The 13,625-nt window shown below is 49.8% G+C and overlaps 1 protein-coding gene across 2 annotated transcripts in view; it reads left to right on the forward strand.

The window, feature by feature from the left end:
* The first annotated feature begins 6,150 nt into the window (after positions 1-6,150).
* The window catches only part of PLXNA4 (plexin A4), a 475,791-nt gene continuing 468,316 nt past the window's right edge, over positions 6,151-13,625 (forward strand). Inside the window, exon 1 of one of the 2 annotated variants that reach the window (XM_030479279.1) lies at positions 6,151-6,440. The gene's annotated coding sequence lies outside the window, so the exon portion shown is untranslated. Of the gene's footprint in view, positions 6,441-7,441; positions 7,734-13,625 lie in introns of those variants that run through there. The other variant, XM_030479280.1, reaches the window with a different exon arrangement.

The following is a 13,625-nucleotide window of genomic DNA, read 5'->3' on the forward strand; positions in this document are numbered from 1 at the left end:
TTCAGCCACCTTACTCCACTCCCCCCTTTCCTGTCGTTTCTCCTTCTGCTCTTCTTTTCTGATACCATGGTGATGAAGCTGACATATAAGAATAGCTATTCTTCACTGGGGTTCCCACAACATCCCAAGATAAGCTTTTGCTTCTCCCCCTCTTTGTCTCCCACGTTCTCTAAGTGGGGTAACTCCATGTGTTGCCAACCCCACATGCTAAAAAATATGGGCTAGCCTTCCCCCTTCTCCCTCCTTCCTTTTTCAATGTGATTGGCTTAAAAATCATGAGTTGCTACAAAAAAACCTCATAAATATTGGGCTTGGTTTCCTTGTTTTTCTGGTTGTTCTTTTAGCTTGATGTTCTAACAAAGCAAACATTTTCCCATGGCTATCTATCAGTGCCCAACACTGATTTGGGGCAGTTTCAGCCACATTTGACAGGCAGTGAGATGATCTTGTTCCTAAAAGTTTTGTGGAAGTAGGTGGCTGGATAGATGTAGTGAGGAAAATGCTAAAGCTACACAGGAAAGAGGCTTTATAAATATTCACAGAAGTAGCTGTGAATCACATCCACGATTAGCTGTGAGATTTGGTAGGCTGTAAAGTATATTCTGCATTTCCATTTCCTGCTATACTAGGGTGGCAAACTTCCCAAAACACCTTCCCAGATCTATTACCAATTGCAAGGGCTGGGAAGTCCTGTGTCTTCTTGGGAAAATCCTTGCAGGTCCAGCCCGGCTCCTAAATGCTCTCCTGCATTTGTGGTACCTGCTGGAGCATCACCCAGGAGCTGCATCACAGCAGCAAGTCTGACCCAGGCTCTCAAATCCCAGAGTAAAGCCCTAATCTCTGGATTAGGCCCTTTCCCTCTTTAGGCTGTCAGATTTTCCTTTGGATTTCTTCTGATTGAAGCATTGCTTGTCCTCAGCTTAATCCAGCCACACCTTTCAGTGCCTTGTGCCTCTAGTGCTGGCATCCAGCTTCCTCCTTCCATAAAGTCTCCAGCTCCTCCTGCATGTCCCTGGCCTGCTTTTCTCTGCCACTTTACCCGTTTCTCCATTTTATCCTTCAACCTCCAAAACCTCCCTGCTCCTTATCTCCCCCTGGCGCTCTCCAGCCCTCCCAAGCAGGGATTGATTGCTCTTCCCACTTGCATTGTCCTCCAGAATGAAAAAACAATGGATTTGTCCCACTTTCTCTGGTTGTATCTTATCACTCCACCTGCCTGCTTCCAGTATTATTCCCTTCCACTCATCTCCTGCAGTTTGAAGTAGTCCCTCTCAGGCGTCCCCTCATTTAATTCAACAGCCCAGACCTGTGTTTTATATTCTCCTTATCATTATGGCCTGACTGCTCCCCTGGCTCTCATTTCACCCTGCCTCCGTCCATCTGCCCCTCTTCTGTGGCCATCCCCCTTCTGTTTTGTTTGGACAAGTGACAGCCTGGGTGTGACCAGTGGTGATAATAGTTGGCAAATATTTGAAGGGAGAAGGAGAAAAATTGTTCATTGGGGAGTTTCAAGGGAGAGGGCAGGGGGTGAACTGAGGGGAGGGAGGGAAAGCTGGGACAGGGTGGATGGGTTGGGAAGATGTGCAGATGATGTTGTCAGACTGAGCACATAATAAATCCCCTCTGGGTAGGCAGGGGATGTAGAATGAGCATCTCTCTCACCCCTGGGTTTGCTTGGAAGGACAGGGTCTACCTGGCAGTGGCACCCTCCTGGCAAGGTGGAGATGGGGAGGGATGAACTGGAGCAGCGGGATAGAGAAAAGGGAATGGGAAGGGAGACAACGGTGTTGAAATTTCAACAGAGAGGGGAAATTTGGGCTGAATAACTCTGGAAAACTTCCTGTAACTCAACTGGAGTTGATCTAGTGTATGAATCCAGATGTTAACATGGACTGGAACCCTAGTGATAAAGTCAAAGGAGGGAACAGTCAGACCCTGCAGGTCTGTGGCTCCTGCTGGTTGCTGGGTTTATTCTCTGGGACAACACAAAGAACATCTAAACAAGTGTTAAAGAAATGAAGGCAAGCCTCACCTCTGGCTGACATTGCATCATAGTTGCTAAAGGGCTAGGAGAAGGGGTAGATATTAGATAACTGATGTAAATGTTATTTAGTAGATGTCCTACTAATAAATCTGCCCCAAAAGAGTACATTGGGTAGACTGGCAGGGAAGTGAAGGGAGTTGCCAGAAGCTGCGCAGCAAAGCAGTGGCAGAGGAGAAAGGGCCACTTGCACAGCTCTGCTCCAGGCCAGGACACCCTAGATTTCTTGGATGCACCAATGTGCAACCCCCAAGACTCCAAAGGCAAAGCACAAGTGGAGGATGGCTTGGGTAGATCCGCTCAATGGCTTTTTCTCCACCAGTCGTTAGAAACTGGTTGCAAAGAGGCTCTGACCATGGGGGAAGGCAGTGGCTGGTGACCAAGTGGCACAATCCTGCTCTTCCCTGCAAGCATCTTCTTCTCTTGCAGGTTTTTATAGCCCTTTTATCTCATTTTCTATCAACAACATGACCCTTCCTGAAGCTGCCAAAACTGCCAAAAAAGCTGATAGCACAACAATCCCGTCAGCCAACACCTGGACCAAAACCTGCTCTTGGGGCAGAGCTCATCCCATCCCTCCCCAAGGTGTCAGGAGTGACAACACAGAGCTGTGGACATGCTTTAAAACAGCTTGCAATGGATTCCGCCCCCCCTCATAAAGCATGATGAAGACATCCTTTGTCAGCAGCAGGGATGGTGACAGCTACCCAGGAGAGGATGATTTCCTCTCGGGTGTCAGCAAAGCAGGGCAAGTTGGTTAAACCTTCAACACCTAAACGACTAAAGAGCAGAAAGGGATGAAGAAGAGACCCGGAGGAATAAGCTCATAAGAAAACAGCCCTCTCCCCAGGGCTTTTTTCTAGGATTTCACCCAGTTTTGGGGATTTCCAGAGCTGCCACCAAGCGCGGTCGCTGCAGGTGGCGCTGCAATGTAGGTTTTTAGCTACTGGAGCTGTATAAACAGCAGCTCTGGCTTTTAGCAACTTAAATCCCATGTTGGTTTAACAAACTTGTAAAATGGCGGGGGGGGGGGGGGTGAAATAACGATTAAAATCACCCCAAACTACCAAAGCTTCTTCAATTCCTCCTTCTCTTTCTTTTTTTCTTTCTTTTTTTTTTTTTATTTTTAATCCTTGCTCTGTTATTAGAGTTAAAGCGTACAGATGCACATGCTCTGAAATAAAGGTGTTTGCTGTTCTTTGGGTGTTGTTGGAAGTGATCCCTCCGTGTGGCTCGGGTAGCAAAGCATGAAATGAAAGGATGTGTGTGCTGTTTGCTGCTATCCCACTTGTCACAGCAGTGCCATCGGCATCCAGGACTTTGCAAGCAATGAGTACCAAAACGGTGATTTGGGACAGCACAGGAGGGAAATCAGGGATGGGAGGTTGTTTGGATGGAGACAACGTGATTTTGCATCTTCCCAGATGATGCTGAGAGTGGCTTTGGTGCTATTTAGGGTTGAGACTCTTTGGGTTGTCCCCCTGGAGTGGGACAGTCAGGGTGCCCAGCGCCTCTCTGTAGGGATCCATGATCTCTGCTGTCACTGTGGGTAAGGGCAAAATATCCCCTTGATGACAACAGCATGAGCCTGAACCCTCCTTGTCCTTGGGCCTTTTTACTGCTGCTATTCAAAGGTCAGGAGAGGTCATTTGGGTTTTCCAGCCCTAACCCTTTCCTGCCCACGCTGCCTATAAATGAAGTCTCATTTGTCACTCACTTCTCTATGAACCCAAACAGCACAGAGATATATTGACTCATGCTATTGTCTTAAGAAGCAGAAGGAATCTGTATTAATTAGAAGGAATCTGTATTAATTTCTTCCTCCGCACCAGATAGTAGGAAGTAATCTCAGTGTATCCAGATTACCCCTTTTCAGCAGAACAGCCCTGTTTAAAATGCACGACCAAAATTTCCCAGGGATTTTCATATGTTTTATTAAATGGAGCTGCAAGGCAGACTGGACATTAAATAATACTGTCCTGCTCACAACAGCAGTGATCTTTAGAGGTTACTAACCTGCCATTGTATCTCTCAGATTTCCGCCTCGCTCTTCCGTTGTCATTTTGCTGTGTTATTACTCTTCAGGCTTCACATAGTATTCATTTCTCTGAATGAAAACAAATGACTCCTCGTAAGAGGCAGGAGATAAAGAAGAATAAATACATTTTATGCACCACCTTAAGAAAAGAAAAAAGGGGGGGATCTGAATCCCCATCCATCCATCAGGAAACGTAAAGCAGATCTCAGGCAAAACACACGCGCACACACAGGCACGTGCCGGGGAGATAAAACTTGGTTTAAGGGAAAAAACATGATATTCTTTAAAAACAAGTATCTTGGACAATGCAAGTAGGCCCCCGTGTTTGGTGGCATAAAATGAGGGTAATTAAAAATACAAAGCTTGGATTAAACCTGATTTCCTATGAATGGGAGAGGATGGGGAGGGGAGAGAGGAAGAGGAGTCCTGCTGTGCTTGGTGCTGTACATTGTACCTCCTGAGAGGCAACCCCTGCCTCTCACTATGGCTATTGCTCTCCATGAGTGGTGGGACAGCCTTTACCATCTCTGCTGGATGCCTTCATCTTGTGTAGGGGGTAGGGGAAGCTGCAGGGTCACCCCTAGGCGTTTCCCCTCCCTGCCTTGATGTGAGCATGGCCAACACCTCTGGAAGCAGAGGAGGTTTCTCCTTTGCTTCCCCTTCGCTTCCCCTCTTCCATAAACCTTTGCAAGGTGCCCATCCTCACAGCATCGGGGCTCCCAGTCTCTACAAAGAGGAAGCCCTGTTGCTATGTGCTGCTATCAACACCCTGAGAGCATCTCTTTCCTCCCCACCATCTGTTGCCTGCTCTGCTTTTGGCTCCAGGAGAGCCCTGGTATTACCTGCAGAGAGGATGTCAGGTCTCTGCATGGGGGGAACTCTGCGGGCCACAGCCTGCTGGACTCGGAACTCAGGCAGAAATTACTAATAGCTTTTACAAAACACTATTATTCCTACGGCTGCCAGGAATTAAATGAAGACCCGGAGAGCAGCGCAGCTTGCGGCCGCTCTCTAGGATTACTGCTCACCCAAGCTGAGAGATTGATCTTCCCCCGAGTCTCCCTGCACTGGCTCTGATGGGCTCCCCTCCTCGTTTGGTCCTCGCTAGCGGAAAGCAGAGGGACACAGGCTGGGGAGGGAAGGGGAAGGCAGATGCCAACCAGAGCTGTGATGCAGGAGGGGTTTTAGAAGGCAGCAGCGAGATTTGATTCCTTGATTATATATTTTTTTCCTTTTTTTCCTTCTTTTTGGAGGGAGCAAAGACGTTTCCCAATTAGCCCAATCACATCCTAGGTGTCAGTAGTGAGTAGGAGCGAGGGAAGGCACCCGGAGGAGAAATCAAGGCAGAGGGAGTTGCAACCGTGGGAGAGCGGCAGCCCCGCTCCCGTCCTCATCCCCATTCCTAACCCCATCCCCATCCCCTACAAACTTTAGGACTGCCAAAAGCGTCTCGGGGGTCCCTCCTCCAAAGGCAACCTGCGCCCCTCTTCCTTCTCCCCTCTCCCAGAGGTGGGTGGGCTGGCGAAAGGAGGAGCAACTGGCCACTATCTGCTAAAAAAAGGGAAAATAAAGGAAAGGCAGAGAAAAAAGACAGAAAGGGATTTTTATTATCACATTCATTATTATTATTATTATTGCTATCTCCCCTGCCGTGCTGGGCTCGCATTCCCACCTCACTTCCACACCTCCCTAGCTTTTTTTATTGCTTCCTATTTGGAAAAGGGGTGTGTTCCTCTGCTCGTGTCTTGTGTTTGCAAAAAGAGCCTGGGTGTCCAAGCCCGCTCCCGCAGCCACCATTGGCGAGGAGGGTTGGGGAGGAAGGGCTGGCGAGACAGCCGCAGTGCGAGCCCTCCGCGGCCGGCGGGCGGGCGGGCAGCGGCAAGGAGCCGGGCGCGGAGCCGGGCATGGCCCCGTAGCGCATCCCCTGCTTGCACCCCTCCTGCCCGCTCGGCTGCCAGTCTCCCCCCTCCCTCCTTGCTGATTTAGAACCAGGGAGGGGGGGAAGGGCTGGGGGAGGGAGGGAAGGGGTGATTTGGGGGGGGAGTGAAAACTGGAGCTGCGTTTCTTCCCCCCCCCCTTAAACCCCCCCACCTTTCCTCCTCCCCGGGCTCTGGGCGAGCCAGACACGGTTTGCCCAGTGCAGAGAGAGGGGCTCCGTGTTCCGCCTCCGTGGAGTATTTGGGATTGGAGAGAGACATACACACACATACACACACACGCACACAGAGACCATCTGCAGTGTCAATGCGGCGCCTGCTCTGAAGACTGAAGTGGGGGGAAAGGAGAGGAGAGGAAAAAAAATTATATATATATATTTATATAGACCGAAACCCGCCCAAAGCAAACAAGGAGCGTTCCCAGGTAAGGACCCTCGCCCCGCACGGGCAGCGGGGCTGGCGGGAGGGTGCCCCGGAGGATGCTCCGGAGGATGCCCCGGGAGGGCCGGCGGGGCTGCAGCGGTACCTGCCCTCCTCACCTGGCGGGAGTGGAAGGGGGGCCCTGGGATACACCCCAAACGCTGCTTCCCCCCCTTCCACGGGTGTGTGGAAGGGGGGTCGTGGCTGGCGGCGGGGACCCCCGCGGGCAGCGGGCACGGCCCCTCCCGGGCCGGCTTGGGAGGATGCCGGTGGGGTGCGCAGCAGGGACCCCCCTTCCTCCACATCCTCAGAGTGGAGGGGACGCGGTGCCCGGGGTCTCCCCCCCCGCCTCGAGGTCCCCGATGGCTTTTTCCCTATGCACAAGGCTCAACTTTTCTCCCCGGAGGTAGCGGCTCCAGCGCCGCAGCCTGTCCCTCATCACCTCATCCCCGGCTGCGGATTTTCCTCCCTTCGGGAGAGATTTTCATCCCTCTCTGTGCTCCAGAGCCTTCCTTGGGTGAAGGGCTGGAGGCATTTGGAAACTTTTCCTTGCTCCCGGTGAGGCTGCAGCTGGTCGGGACTGGAAGCAGAGCCCTTTTCCCGGGGAGGATCAGCACCTCCCGGGTAATCGATGGATGGGGACAGGGGCCACCCCGGGCGAGGAACACCTAGAAGGGAAGGGGGACCCCCATCGTTTCCCTTCCTGCAAGGTGCTGGAGAGTTTAACTGCCCAGATCACGGCTGCGGACTGAGAAACCTCCCTCTTTCCGTGCATGTGAGTGCTGCAACCGAAACCTGCGTTATTGATGCTCTTCGTTTATCAGACATATGCCCTTAAATTATGTAGACAGGGAGAAGTGATCTAAACACCGAGCCGGCACATGGTTTTGGTGGAAATATAATACTCGGGCAGCAGATGAGTTCCTCCCAGATAAACAAACCCACTTGCTCAGCCCCAGCAGGGCTAAGTGCTGTTTGGGTTTGTAGCGGCTGCATGTGGCTGCTACATACCCAGCCCAGAGGAAACCCTCCTCTTGGGGCCCCATCTGCTCCTAGTGCTGGGAAGGGATGCAGCGTTTGCAGGGCTGGATTTGGGTGTAGGACCTGCAAGGACTCGCCTTCATGGAAGGGACCAGGTGGAAAGCGTGTGGCTGTGTTCCTCTCCTGTAAAACTTCCATCCCGCGTCTGCTCCGCTTTGCTTTCCAGCCGGGCAACCGTGCCAGAAAGCTCGCTGGAAACGCACCTGATTTTCCATGGCTTCCCTCCGCCACCGGGATGCGATGCCTGGGATGCAAGGTTTGGGGGAAGCAAAGGGAATAAGCGATGCAGAGCGGGAAGGTTTGGACCGGGACCAGTGGGACTGCCGGGGGATGCTGTTATTCCAGGGAACAATGAATCAAGGGATTTTGACAGCAGATGCAACCGCTCGCAGCCTTCTAGGGACTTAAACTGAGTCCTGAACAAGCATTTTGGGAGGCATACAGCGTGCTAACTTATTTTCTTTTATCTGTCCTCTGTTTCACCCGGGGCTTGTTTATAGAAGCCGGTTAAATCCGTGAGCGGGCAGGACCACTGGAGCATGGGGTTGCTTTGCTTTGGCGTCTCTGTGATTTTAATTACAGCGTGTGCCTTCCAGGGTGCGACTAGGTGCTTCCTCCCCTTGGCTCAGCCGCTGCCTTAAGGTTTAGAGGATGGGAGCAGCGTTTTGTTTGTGGTTTAATTGCCTCTGGAAGTGCGTGTTTGTTTGTTTGTGCAGGGGATCCTTCACTAGAGCCGGGCTTCAAGCCGTGCAACAGATGTGTGTCTGCTTTCCGTGTGCAGCCAGGTTTTAACATGCAATCCCAGCCCCGGTATGAAAGCCTGGGATTTTCTTCCCTCCTCTGCCCAGACCTATCCTCCATGGGGTGTCTCCTTTCCGAAAGGACCAGTCCAAGGTTTTTCCTTTCTGTCCCATCTTAAATGCGCGGTGCTCGGCTATATCAAGATGTGGAATAGATGACAGCCGCATGATCTATGTGTTGTTTATGTCCGAGACGGGTGTTTTAAAATACAGGCTTGATGATCAATCACGGTGCTGTTGGGAAGCTTTTGCTTGATGATTGTAACTGCCTTGTAGGTGCCGAAGGCTGGTGTTCAATCTGTTCAGCATACAAGCCGGCACCTGGCTAGCGGAGGGATGAGTGCTATTGCAAACCCTGAGAGAGATGCTGAACTTCTCCATGGAGAAAGGAAATACTGGAGCCTTTCCTCATGCATTCACCTGCCAGCATCCCTCCCTGCGCCCGCAGCCAGCCTAACGCTGCACAGCCTGTAGATGTGGCAAAGCAAAGGGCTCAGTACAGGCATGATCTGTTCCACCGGGAAGGCAGAAATCATCTTCAGCAGCCAGATGCCGAGGGGGCAGTGGGTTGCTAGAGCCGGTTTCATGTTGACTCCTCTACTTTTGCAGGGTGAGGAGGATGCTGGAGCCTCTTTTGTGTTACATCTTTTTCCTCATGCCGAATTGCTTTGTCTCTGTCTCCCAGTTTCCTCGATGTTGAACTGTTGCAATAAAACCCACCTCCTTCCTGCAGTGCTGGGGTTTGATTTGCGCGCTCACATGCCCCAGGGTGAAAAGCTTTGCGAGGTGTTACGATGCTCCAGTGTGCTGAGGGTTATGCTGTGTAGGCATTAATTTCTTCTTTGGAAGGCAGCACTGAAAAGCTTTCTTAAAACCTGAGAATGATGCTGGCACGGTACGTTTGTGCACTGTGTTGGGATCCTACACCAGGAGATCGATAGAGGTAGGGCTTTTGGAGTTAGTGGTTAGTGCCAAAGTTTGCGTCTTGGCACTGCCTACAGGTGTGTTTGAGCAAATTGGCATGCTGTCCTGGGAAGCGCTTGGTTCTTCTTGATTTATTATTCACTATAACCCTTTAAAGTGAGATCTTACATAGCTAAGACTAAAACCAAACATCACCCCTTTGCAGCTGCACTGCTGAGATGGGGAAGTCTCATGTCCTGCCCGTGAATCCCTGTTCCCAATCAGGGATACATTTTAGATTATGGCTGTTTCCTATTCTAAAGCCCTCAAACTGCTCACTGCTGGAATAAAAAGCCCTTTCTGGTCCCCACCAGTGTGACAAAAGACTTCAGAGGGCTCTTTCTTACTCCTTCCTTCTTGCTTGCAAAACTCAGTTAATGGGCACCAACCGCTCCAGGCGCCCAAGGCAATGAGACTTCCCGTCTGCACAGAGACTGTGGGCAGCCCACTGACTTACTCCAGGGTATCACTGATGAGCGTGCTTCCCTGCATGACTGTCTTCATAGAATCATAGAATCATAGAATAGTTGGCGTTGGAAAGGACTTAAAGATCATCTAGTTCCATTATATCCCTGAAGTTTGAGCCCTCGAGGAGCCTGCAATAAAAAAATACAGAAAGAAATGCATAAGGCTCCCCAGATGTTTTTCATTCAGTCTGAAGTGTTTTAAACCAGTGAGAAACTATTCTCATTCCCCTGGTGCTGATTGGGAAACTGAGGCACGGAGAGGCAAAAGGTTCAGTCTGCATTTAGTGATGGGAATCCTTGCTCACTGCCATGAAATGCAAACTGAACCCCAAGTGGTACTTGGAGATGAGAGCAGCGAGTGGTCCCCTGCCTTTGAGCCTGATATTCAACAGCCAAGAGCAGTGCTAGGACACTTTCAAGATAGATTTTTCCCCAGTTAAAATGACAGATGGGTGCTTTAAAATGGGGAAACATCATCTTGGGTTTGTGCCTTGGATGGAGGGCAGTTGTGCTCTCCTGAACCTTGGTCCCTGTATCTTTAAAATTGGGTACTAATGCTATTAATCACCTTTGGGAATGGAGAAATCATTGCAAATATGAGATGTGCTGTGACACCAACAGTCTGCCTGGTGATTTTCTGGAGCTGGCATACCTCTTTGGTTTTATTTTGACTCATCCCACTTGAACTGTCTGTTTTCCTTTGTTCTTCATTGGTGCGTGCGCTCTGCTAAGTTTGCCTTGTCCTTGTTTAGTTACATCTAGTAAGGTGCTGAGCAGTCATCCAGGTAAGAGGTACCCAGTCTCTGCCCTCCATCCCCTGCAGTGGGAGCCAGTGCAGCGTGACATCTGTCCTGCAACCCTTTCCTTTGCAACCCCCCCGCCATTTGTGAGCCCTTAGAGATGCTCTGAAGGCTTTGACTGGGCACCCTTTGGTTTGGAAACCCAATGGTAATTTCATTTTAGACGCCTCTAGCCCATGCAGCAACCATGTACCTTGCTGGGGACACACACTCTTCAAAGATGATTCCTGGAGCCATGGGGGAAGCCAAGTCTTTGCTGAAATATAATGTTCCCAGATGTTTCTATCTCAAATACTAATGTTTGTAGAACACACCAAGTTCCCAGGGCTGCAGGAGAGCTTGAAGACCTCAGCGGGAGCAGTGATTGGGTTGAAACTTCCATTCCCTGATGGAGGCAACCTGACCTAATTGAAGATATCCCTGCTTATTGCAGGGGGGTTGGACTAGATGACCTTAGAAGGTCCCTTCCAACCCAAACTATTCTATGATTCCCCACTATGCTGCCTATCAGCAAGGGGCTCTGCCCTTACTTGGAGGGGAATTTCACTAGCAAGAAAGAGGTCATTTGCAGATGCTGTGACTTGCTTTTACTCCAGACTTGGCTGCTGAGAAGGTTTTCCAGTGTTTTTTAAACACTGCATGCTGTAAAACAGAAATCCAGGCCCAAAAGTCAAGAGGCTGTGATTCCTGAGCTTCTTTTGCATGGGAATAATCGAAACCTGCTGGATTTGCACTGGCGACCCAGAAGGGAGACCTTATGTCACCGTGTCCCTCAGATTACATGCCTGATCTCTGAGTGTCCTTCCAGCTATATTATCCATACATGAGTGATGCGAGGGTTTCCCACCAAGCCATTGGCAATAAATCTACGGAAGGTGACTGGCACTTGAATTAGCCTTGTCCTTCTGACAGGACGAATGTGTGAATCTAATGCAGATAGCATGGGATAGGTTTCCATTACAGGCATTTGCATGATATATACCCACACGTTTCTCCCTCCTCTAAGCTTGTGCAAGGGCCGGAGGAATAAATCTTGATGCTTAGCGAACCCTCGCAGCCAACACAGCACCAAAGGCATGTAAATGTTTGCAAAGTGTGCCACCCCTACTCACTTGTTATGTCTCCTTGAGCATTAAACACTGCACAGGGGAGGAAAGGTGATGGTGATGGAGGCGTTTTTAATCCCAGTATTGTTTTCCTTTGAAACAGTGAAGTGGTGCTGGACCTGGGGACTGTGCATAGGTGGTTACTATTGATATAGTTGTTCTGAAGTGAGGAACTTGCACTTGCCATGAGCAGCCCCCTGATGCTCATTCATGATGAGCCTCGCTAGTGAGTGTTAAACTGTTTGGTGACTTGAATTTTAGAGTTCAAGGAATGGGAGCGATGAATTAGCAGTAAATCAAAGCCTGGATGGCTTCGTCCTCAACTGCAGCACGATTTAAATTAACAGTATCTCGCCGAGATGAAGTGCTCAGAAGTCAAGCACTGGCGTTGTGTCAGTCTGGGCTTCAGCAGCCAAAGCGCAGCCCCTTTGAAACAGAAACCATCAGGAGCCCACATATTGATCCCCAGCTGAACTAGGAAATTGCTACTTCATTTCTTCTATTAAATGTTCTTTCTTTTCATTCCTTTTTTCCCTTTTCCTCCTCCAAATGGAAGATGTTCCTGCTGGGAAGTTGGGAAAAGGTCTGCAGATTCCCTACAAAGTGCATGTGGCCCTGTTTAACTTGGTTAGAACATATTTGATTGTAAAAAAGGATTTTTTTTTTTTTTTGTGACAGGGGATTTTTCTATAATGTAGTGCTGGAAAGAAAACTCATTTAGACCCTAAGAAGGTGTAACCTGTTACAATTGCCTATTGATGTGAGTGCTTGGTGTGCAACACAGCTCTATTTTACTTTAGGCAAACTTCTTTTGGAATGCCAAAGGGTCACTTTGGTGTGTCAGAGATGTCCTACAGCCAGGAGCAAGCCTCTTGGCTTCTTGTTTCCCCATTTGTCAAATGGGGGTGGTCTTGTAGAAGTGACTGTCCTTTTAGCCATCATCTAATAGTCGTTTTGCTCTAATGACCTTTACAAATGACTCAAGATAATAAAACCAGGGCGGTTCTCACTGGGAACTCACTCACCAGCCTGAGGAATAACATCATATACATGGCTCATAGTCACTAGCAGCCACTGTCCCATCCCTGGGCAATGTAACCTTATTCTGCTGCTTAGGAAGAGGCTTTCAGAGGTGGTGAGGGGCAGGAGGCTTCTACACTGAAGAAAAAGGCTCTGTCACCACAGCCCTGCAAGGGGGAGGAGGTGAGCTGGGAATACAACCACACCAGTTGTGGAGCTAATCAAAGGCTTTTGCTTGGATCTTTCCTTAATGGGCCATTTAGAAGGAAAACAAACAAAACCCCACACCCAAATTAGAATGGGCATGTCTGCTTGACTCTAGCTTAAAAAGAGTGAGTTTCTGGACTGTTTTGGGAAACTTTTTTAATTTTCTTCAGGTTTTGGTGCAAAATTCTGGTCCTTGCCAAAAGCAGAGCAATGCGTGGAGTTCTGTAAGCTGCTCTCCTGAGGTGTGTATGTGGGGGTGTGTGTGGGGTGTGGGTGTATTTGCATGGCTAATTTGGGGTGTTTCCTTATTTTGGTTGTGCCTCAACCTTTGTATTCTCCCCTTTGTGGTGCCCTAATGGCTGGATGGGGGGTTCCAGCCACCCTGGAGCCTCAGGACTTATTTGGAAGGTTACGATGATCTAAATATCTGGTCCTTTTGAGGCTGTACACTCCCAACACCCTTTGGACACCAGGCTCTACCTCTCCAGAGCACCCAGCCCCATCCCAGCCAGCTCCCCTATGGAGGGCAGTGCTCAGGGGCAACCTGGAGAGCAACCTGGTTTAAATCCCAGCTCTGCCACCGCCGAAGCCACCTCCGGGAGGGCAATTGCCTCCTCACCCTGAAGACGGCAGGATGAGCTCTGAGTTTTCCTCCTGTGCTTGGCTGCTATGGTGATGAGTTGCTATAGAAACACATAGTTAGCATTATTATTTATTATTGAAAGGTGCTTCTTTTCATCTCTTAAACGCAGGGTCATGCCAAAAAGAGCCCAGTGCTGGGTGTG

Source organism: Strigops habroptila, chromosome 3 (assembly GCF_004027225.2).
Source record: "Strigops habroptila isolate Jane chromosome 3, bStrHab1.2.pri, whole genome shotgun sequence".
NCBI lineage: Eukaryota > Metazoa > Chordata > Aves > Psittaciformes > Psittacidae > Strigops > Strigops habroptila.